Source organism: Schistocerca serialis, chromosome 4 (genome assembly GCF_023864345.2).
Source record: "Schistocerca serialis cubense isolate TAMUIC-IGC-003099 chromosome 4, iqSchSeri2.2, whole genome shotgun sequence".
Classification (NCBI taxonomy): Eukaryota; Metazoa; Arthropoda; class Insecta; order Orthoptera; family Acrididae; genus Schistocerca; species Schistocerca serialis.
In genome coordinates, this window is record NC_064641.1 from 501,320,899 (window position 1) to 501,331,136 (window position 10,238).

A 10,238-nucleotide genomic window follows, 5' to 3' on the forward strand; every position below is an offset into this window, starting at 1 on the left:
CAATGAGAGTCCCACAGGGATCAACCATCGATCCCCTACTATTCTTGCTTTATGTCAATGATTTATCATTTCATTTGAATCAGGAGGCAGAATTAGTCATATTTACAAATGATGCAAGCATTGTTGTAAGGCTGAGCAAAGACATATCGACAAAAGATATAGCAAATGATGTTTTCATGAATGTTCTGATTGCTTAGAAAAACCAGGCTCATCCAGTTTTGTACTGTCAAAAATATCCCATCTCCTATTAACCTATTTTACCAATGAGAAATAATAAACAGTGGAAAATAACGAACGAGTTCTGAGTTCTTAGGTAACATATCGACATGCATTCTGACAAAAACTGGTACTGGAAAAACAATGGTACTAATCCAGGGAAATGTTTAAGTTTGGCTATTTTTGCAGCAGTAGGAACTGTCATCTTTAGGGCTCTATAAGTCAGTAATTTAACACATATTACATATTTTCATTCACTGTTTTATTATACACTAATATTCTGAGGTAATTTCTTACTTAAGCAAAAGTCTTAATCACACAAAAGAAAGTATTTAGAATTATGTGTGAGGTTCTCATTGATGCCTTTTGTAGACATGTCTTTAAGCAGCAGAGCATATTAACCACAGCTTCACAGTACATTTACTCACTTATGAAATCTGCTATCGACAATTTCTCTGAATTTGAGAGTAACAGAGATATTCACAACTACGTCACCAGAAAGAAAAAAAAATCTGCATTACCTTTTAATCTGTGGCACAGAAGGGGATGAAATATGCAGCTATAAAACATTTGAAGTATCTACCTATGGAAATAAGATGTCTGACAGATAACAGAACTTTTGGCAAATGTAGATTAAAGATGTTTCCTCATAACAACTCCAATACAGACAAGTTGTTGAATAGAAGTAATTAGTCATTTTTACAGAAAAATCCTGTAAATGGCCAGTGTATAAGAATATAAATTTTTTTTTTCTCTTTATATATAGAGTAATGAGCCAAAATATTATGACCACCTGTTTAATAGTACATGGTTCCACCTTTCAAACATAGTACTACTGAGATTCTGATTGGCATGGATTCCACAAGTCCTTGACAGAATTCTAGAAGTATGCAGCATGAGATGTCTATACACATGTGAAAAAATTCCCAAAAAGTATGGGATGGTGGTTTACTGCCACGCAACTGGCGCCCCGTATGTGTTCCAACAGGTATTTTAGTGTACCGTATGGAACTGGGGACCTAGAAACAACAGAGAGGTTTCATCCCTGCTGTAGCCCACAGTTGTACACAACCCCACAACAGCCGACAGCAGTCCACTCACACCACTGCTGCCCCATACCGAACCCACAGGTACTGTGTGGTTTGGTCCCCAGTGCATCCCCCTGGGAGCATCTCACACCAGATGAGTGTAATCCCAGTGTCTGCACGATAGAGTAATTATGGTGTATGCGTACATGGAGAAAGTGTTTGTGGAGAAATCGCCAACATAGTGTAACTGAGATAGAATAAGGGGAACCAGCCTGCAATAGCTGAGGCAGATGGAAAACTTCCTTAAAAACCATCCATAGACCGGCTGGCACACTGGACCTCGACACTAATCCGCTGGGCAGATTCATGCTGGGGACTGGCATGCCTTCCTGCCCGGAAAGCAATGCGTTAGACCACACGGCTAACCAGGCAGGCGTTCCAACGGGTACATACCAGGCACTTTTGCTGGCCAAGACATCGTAGTTAACTATAATAGACCCCTATAGCATGATCCTGACCTTGCAACATGGATAATTATTCTGCTGGAAGATGTCATCTTCGTTTGGGTAGACTTCAAGCATGAATTGATGCAGGTGGTGTGCAATAACGTTCACATAGTTCACTGCTGTCATGATGCCTTCGATGACCACTACAGATCCCATGTAAGCCTAACTCAGTGTACCCCATAGCATAACTCTGCCCTCACTGGCCTGTATCTGTGGTGCGATACATATTTTGTGCAGCCATTCACCTGGATCATGGTGTGTAAGGATCCAACCATCGACCTGGCGTAATAACAAATGTGATTCTTTCCACAAGTGACACATTTCTATCACTACACAGTGACAACTCAGTTATTCTGTGCCTACTGCAATCATAACTGACAACATTGTTGTGTCAACACTGGAACACTTAGAGGTCCTACGATGTCAAGCTCCATGTTCCCCAGTGGCCTTTGAATGGTGTGCTCTGAAACACTTGTGACTGCACGAGCATGTACTCTGTCATTAGATCTTTCACAGATTTCTGCCCATCGGCGTCTACACAGTGGGGAACCCTCTGAGCTCTACCTTTTGTGATTAGATGCATTGTTCAGTACCATATGGCCTCTTCATTATTTGACCATCACTCAACAACTTTTCATACATGGTCATGACAGTAGTACACCAACAGGTGACCAGCTTCACCATTTCAGAGATTCCCATTTCCAGCAGAAATGATACAACTACATGCCCTTTTTCAAAAACACTTACATCAGTGGATTTCCGCATTTGTGGGTCGCGTATTTGCTATAATGGTGGATGTGTATATATGTATTTTCCAGAATGAAAAATGCACATATCACAGTACAAAAAAGGTGTTCATGTCCTGGGCAGAGTTAGGGATATAAAAGAAGGGAACTATCCTTCTAAATCATCTGTCAGCTTCAAAGACATTTAAATGAAAACATCTTGACACATTTTCTCTTTTTTACATGTTAGCATCAGTACCTTTGTCATGTAATAGAATGTGTCATGTCAAGTAAAGTAACTTGATACATGATATCATGTTGCATAACATGACACATGTCATCATGTCATCCAACATGACATTTGTTATGTTGTGCAATATGACACAGTGTGTCACTGAACTTTAGGATGCCTGCATCCCCATTCTTGGCGATTTCCTGTTATACACTCCTGGAAATTGAAATAAGAACACCGTGAATTCATTGTCCCAGGAAGGGGAAACTTTATTGACACATTCCTGGGGTCAGATACATCACATGATCACAATGACAGAACCACAGGCACATAGACACAGTCAACAGAGCATGCACAATGTCGGCACTAGTACAGTGTATATCCACCTTTCGCAGCAATGCAGGCTGCTATTCTCCCATGGAGACGATCGTAGAGATGCTGGATGTAGTCCTGTGGAACGGCTTGCCATGTCATTTCCACCTGGCGCCTCAGTTGGACCAGCGTTCGTGCTGGACGTGCAGACCGCGTGAGACGACGCTTCATCCAGTCCCAAACATGCTCAATGGGGGACAGATCCGGAGATCTTGCTGGCCAGGGTAGTTGACTTACACCTTCTAGAGCACGTTGGGTGGCACGGGATACATGCGGACGTGCATTGTCCTGTTGGAACAGCAAGTTCCCTTGCCGGTCTAGGAATGGTAGAACGATGGGTTCGATGACGGTTTGGATGTACCGTGCACTATTCAGTGTCCCCTCGACGATCACCAGTGGTGTACGGCCAGTGTAGGAGATCGCTCCCCACACCATGATGCCGGGTGATGGCCCTGTGTGCCTCGGTCGTATGCAGTCCTGATTGTGGCGCTCACCTGCACGGCGCCAAACACGCATACGACCATCATTGGCACCAAGGCAGAAGCGACTCTCATCGCTGAAGACGACACGTCTCCATTCGTCCCTCCATTCACGCCTGTCGCGACACCACTGGAGGCGGGCTGCACGATGTTGGGGCGTGAGCGGAAGACGGCCTAACGGTGAGCGGGACCGTAGCCCAGCTTCATGGAGACGGTTGCGAATGGTCCTCGCCGATACCCCAGGAGCAACAGTGTCCCTAATTTGCTGGGAAGTGGCGGTGCGGTCCCCTACGGCACTGCGTAGGATCCTACGGTCTTGGCGTGCATCCGTGCGTCGCTGCGGTCCGGTCCCAGGTCGACGGGCACATGCACCTTCCGCCGACCACTGGCGACAACATCGATGTACTGTGGAGACCTCACGCCCCACGTGTTGAGCAATTCGGCGGTACGTCCACCCGGCCTCCCGCATGCCCACTATACGCCCTCGCTCAAAGTCCGTCAACTGCACATACGGTTCACGTCCACGCTGTCGCGGCATGCTACCAGTGTTAAAGACTGCGATGGAGCTCCGTATGCCACGGCAAACTGGCTGACACTGACGGCGGCGGTGCACAAATGCTGCGCAGCTAGCGCCATTCGACGGCCAACACCGCGGTTCCTGGTGTGTCCGCTGTGCCGTGCGTGTGATCATTGCTTGTACAGCCCTCTCGCAGTGTCCGGAGCAAGTATGGTGGGTCTGACACACCGTGTCAATGTGTTCTTTTTTCCATTTCCAGGAGTGTAGATGCACCCCCACTCTCGGATACTTCCCATTGTAGATGCATCCCATTTGCTAGATGCACATAAATTTTTCTTTTGTGCTCCCACCCCTCACCATACATGTAATGGGGAAGGGTTTGGGACAGGAATGGTCTCCTGGGTAAAGATCAGTCACCCACATCTAGAAATGAAAAAACTGTTTTAGTGTCCTTCCCCACCTCCCCCAAGGCAAATCCACCACTAGAAATTGTATTCTGCAACAAAAACTTCCCATGTAGGGTCTTTTGCCATGTGATATTACATACTGTTTTTAATGGCATGAGAATTTTCTGGATTCTGAGCACATGGTTGGGGACTTTAAACTACAAAGAGAACCATGCAGGTGTGCTAACACCTTACAGCTAAGGGAGCATACTGCACTGGGGAAATGGGGTTAACTCATAATAAAGTGCAAACATGTCAAAATGTTTTGATTTAAATATCTCTGAAGTTGCCAGACAAGTCGAAAAACTAGTTCCCTGCTTTTACATCCCTAACTCTGTGCAGGACATTGAAATCGCTAGGCTAGCAGGATAGAATGGATGTGGTTATACTTGTGGAAAGGGGCCAAAGGAAGTTACTGTCTGTTGCATTCAAATACAAACTTCATTTTTTAAAACACACAATCACACAAGCAAGAATAAAAACTCTCAGGTATGTAACGAAAGACCTCCTTTGATTTAAGTGAGATCAGCTGAAGGCCACATCGAAAATCCAAGGCACAAGGCCTAAGCAAGGAACTGAGGTACAGGACCTCTTCTGGTGGTTTCACTTCTTTAGGAAAAATGTTTTACCTTCAATATAAATAGCCTGAAGGCCTTAGCTTAAATTTTTACCGTAGAACTCAGCTGAAGGCCTCACATTAATCAAGAACAGTGTTATGGCTTAAGGCCGAGACAAAGATTTTCAAAGTTTCATATAAATAGGCTGAAAACTCGGCTGAAGGTCGCATATCAACAAAACAATTTAATGGCTTAAGGCCTAGGAAGAAGAGCTTTCAATTTGTAAAGGCTGAAGGCCTTATTTTAAAATATTTCGTGTAAAACTCGGCTGAAGGTTTCATACTAAAGAATAACAATCTTATGATTTAAAGGCAAGACAAGGATTTGAATTTTTGATTGAAGAGAGATTAAAACTCCGCTGAAGGCCACACACCATGCAGAAAACAATTTTACAGCTTAAGGCCTAAAGGGAAGAGCTTCTAAATTTCAACTAAAATAGGCTAAAGGTTTTATCCCAAAATGCTTCACATAACTCTCAGCTGAAGGCCAGATACGAAATCCAATCAATCTCATAGCTTAAAGCCCAGACAAAGAAATTTTCAGTTTTTAATTTAAGCTGGAAAACTCTGCTGAAGGCTAGATAAAAAATAGAAAATATTTCTTACAGCTTAATGGGAGCTGGAACGATCCATCTCCTCCATGATAATTTTAGCAAATAGAAGGAACATTTTTTCTAAAACTGTTAGACATATTGCTCTGAAATTTGGACTACATGTTCAGTGAATATTTCTCTACAAAGTTATAATGCCATGATAAGAAATATTAATTTGTTTTTGTTTTACAATTTTTTTAAACAGATGCTTACTTTTTCCTCTAAAATTTTGCACTTTTTCTTCTATAACTCTTGGATTATACAATATTTTTTTACAATTTGTTATAGAAGTGAAGGAAAAGAAGTAAACAATATTGTGTATAAATTTCATTGATATACTGTCAGCAGTTTTTGAGAAAATGTTTCTCAAAGATAAAAATTTTAAAGTTACAGGAAATGGCTTCCAAAGTTTTTTAATACAATGCTGCTCCATATGATGGATCATCAGCATCCTCTTCTCTTTCCAGAGTTAGTTTCCTTTTCACTGGTCTTTTCTTCCCTTTTTCTGCATGTTGTAGGCTTTTGTCTCTTCTTCCTGCACCTCTTAGTCTTTCTTCATCAATTAGGCGCATTGTGGAAATGGTGTTGTGTCCTGGTTGGAATCCTAAAGGTTTCAGTACATTTGATAATGTTTCCTTCATTTTATGTTGCCACTGTATCATATGCTCCAAAATACAATGTTTTTGTCTGTACAAACAGTCTTTTGGCAATCCTAATCCAAATTAAATTATTTACACTTTCATTTGGATTTTGTGTTTTCCCATGTAAACACTTTTCCAATAAACTTGGCTGTGATAAATCTCTGAATATGGGCTTAATTATATCAATTGCAGCATTTGGCAAACTGTTTTTATGGACATATTCCTTTCCTGATTGGTACTTACACCATGAGTCATCACCTGTGGGGCGCAGTGCATGTTGTGGGTGCTCATTTGGTGATGCAGTATGAAAAAATAGTGCCCATACTGCTCTCCTCATATGCTCAATGCTTCTTGTATTTTGCCTAATTGCACACCCATAATACCTCTGCAATCTATCAGTTGCTACAGCTGTCAATCTTCCTCTTCCTCGAAGGGTCTTACCATCACTAAGTTTCTGGGATCCTAATGTCTGCTTTAGTTTGTGCAAGCGAGCCCCATGTGCTTCTGCAAATGTCCAATGCACACTTGATTTTTAATGTGAATTCCACTTCTGTAAGGTCTGAGTTCCTCTACAGCTTCACATCCCTTAGAATCACCATCTCCTAAATAGTGTATCATAAATTATACCTCTCCTGTGATCTGGAAAACATTGCTTTCACTCCCTCTGCTTCCATCGCTCCTGTTGTGCCGTGACAATTTGTTTCACAACTTTCACTATGTTCGTCGTTGGTATTGCCCTTACATCTACAATTTTTTGAGAGAATAGCAACATCAATTACTTTGCAACTGTCTCCACTGGCAGCTGTCACAACTCCATTTAGATATTTATGACCTCTACATTGCCATGATCCATCTAAAGCAACAGATTCTCATTATCTGTCACAGCTTCTTCAACTGCTTTCTTCATTGTTGCTTGAGCAATATCTTCAGCAGAAGATCCCACCAATTCATTATAAAATCCAAACTTGGTTGGTGGTTTTGGCAAGTTCATAATTCCACATAACATTGTCCCTGCAGCACTGCCCATGCCAATGCAACGCAAGCCATACCCTAGCTTAACATTGCATCATACACCTTTTTTCAACTATTACCATTACGAGGAATACTGTAAGAATTAGAAAACGAAACTTCTGCAGCACATTTGTTACACTCCAATAAAATTTTATATGCCAAACCCATGTATGAAGCTATTTTCAATTCCAATCCACTTTCTTTGCAAACTTGGCATAATGCGTTATGTTTCAAAATATTAGAGAGCAAGGAAATGTTAATTATTTCATTCACATCATTACTGTCACTTTCATAGTTTACAAATTTTTTGTTGTATCCACAGGTCCAACTAACCAACCAACTCGCACACGCGCGCCCTGACCGTGGCATCGCTGGCCACAGTTCCTGTCGGGGCCGTCGGCGTCTCAGGGCGTTACCGCCGACGGAAGAGGTCGCGCCATGGCTGAGCTCGGGTACACAGCGCCCTCTGCCTTTTGCATATAAGGAGGAGCGCTGGCCCTGAGACGGACAGTCTATTGTCGATTTCTATTGCTAGCCTTTCGTGGAGTTTATAGCGGAACCATTGCAGTGTGATATTTGCTATTGTATTCCACTAGGTTCAGTACACGGAATACTCTTGGATATTACTTGGACTTGTATTGCTGGTGCACGTTTCGTCAGAAATAAAGATAAGTTATCTCTTCATTCTAGCTGACGCAATTCTTGTAATTAATTATTTTTCGGCCAACAGACATAGCTACATCTCGGTCACTACCCATGCTTTATACAATTTGTGGTGGCTCCCTAACCTTGAGTTAGGGAGCCGTCGCAAAATTTTTCGTTGCTGTCACAAAGTTTCTTGCTGGAAGAAGTTCTATCACATTCATTTGGAGTAGTCGGTGAAGCAGTCTGAGCAGCATCTCCCTTCGAAACAACAAAAGATTTCTTCTTCCATTCATTGTGCCTTTTCTTAAACACTTGATTACTGAAATGGGGCATATTAATATCCAAAAAACCAAATAGATAAAACAGGTACGAGCAAAATTCGTGAAATATGCAAAATTAAACAGCAAAACTACACAAGGCAACCTCCACAAGTCAACACATACAGTATAGCGTTTATGTTTACCGATATGAACAGTCACTTGTCACAGAGATAAAGCCATACAACGTTCGAAAACAAAACACTCTATCATTCTGCAAACATACCCTGCTTGCAGCCAGTGAGTGGCACCGTCAGAGGTGACACACCAAGTTGTTACAACCGTTTATGCAGCGCGTCAACTTTTCAGCGATAAAAAACACACTTAGTATTCATTTAGAAGGGTGAAACTTGATTTGTTTTATTCAGAAAACTCCAAATAATTTTATAATGAAAAAACCAAAATGTGTTAATTTTATTATTTTCATCATTCTGGCTCCCCTTAAGGCCTAGACAAAATTTTTCAACTTTGATTGAAAAGGCTGAAAGCTCGGCTGAAGGCCACATACCAACTTCAAACCAATTTATGGCTTAAGGCCTAGGCACAAGGAATTTCAATTTTAATTTTGAAAGGCTGAAGCTCGGCTGAAAGCACATACCAAACAAGAAACAATTTTTTTTACGGCTTAAGGCCTAAGAAGAAAATCCTTGCAATTTTAATAAGCTAAAACTTGGCTCAAGGCCACACAGAGTACTTAAGACTAAAAAGGAAATCACTATGTAAAACACAAGAAGCGGCGCTCAGAAAGTTCCAAGGATCGGCCTGGGAAGGTAACACTAACGCACCTTTAGGTGAGACAGTCAGCCAGACTGACAGCATCTTCATCGGAAGGGAACCCAACCGAAAGCCAGCCAATGAACCAACCGACAAGATCAGTTCTGCTCCACCTGACCAGCAAAACAACAACAATATGTCAATAGCACAACGTTCTGGATACTGGTGCTCAATCCAGTCACGTCAGAATAAACGCCCAAAACTACGAACAACACCTGAGCTGTGGAACTACACACCGTGCTGGACAGCATCAACAAATGAGGAAAATACACTGCCAAAAACTCCGTCAACGACCAGGGCAGGTAACCGGAATGGCAACAGCCACAAGACAGAAGATAGCGCTGGTACACTGCAATAATGAATGAAAGAATTAAGTTAAACACCACACAGGAAGACGTCTGCAATTCTAGCCGACTTCCATGCACACATGTTGTTGCTCATGGGAATCTCCCAGAAAGCAACAACCAGGATCAAACAAAGAGATGTGATAGCAGCTGAGGCTTGATAGTACGTTAAGTGAGCACTCAGCTTTAGTGTCCAGAATCAGTGGGTGATGAACTTTGTAACCCTTGCAAGAAGCGCCACATAACCCCAACTGCGCGCGCTCGCCGCCAGTGGCTCCAGCCTGACTATTCGCCACGGAGACTTCCTCGCTGCTCTGCCCAAACTCACCGACTGCCCAAGAGCCGGAAACGGTCAAAAGATCAAATATACGTCGGTCAATGAGATGACCGACCGAACGACCAACCAATGGTCGTTCCCACACCAATCTCCTTCTGTCGGACATTTCATATGTGTCGCCAGCAGTTGGCGAGCACTGGCTGTCCGCGCCTCACCAGCGCTCCATCTGCGACTACACTGCTGCTGCATCCCGACTGAGCTCCCCACTCCATTCCAGACACACAACGACGCGGAAATACTATCAGTCGCTCCAGAGATGGTACAACAGTGCACTTATCGATAAGCGCTGCTGCTGCTATTCACGGGCAGGTAAGGCAGGAAGTTAGTGACTCCAGTAAAAGGAATAAGGAAACGAGACGGTAGTACCGTAAGAGAAGATGACAAACAATAAATGGCATAGACACGAGCCATGCACGGCTCAACCTCTCCCCCTCAAAGA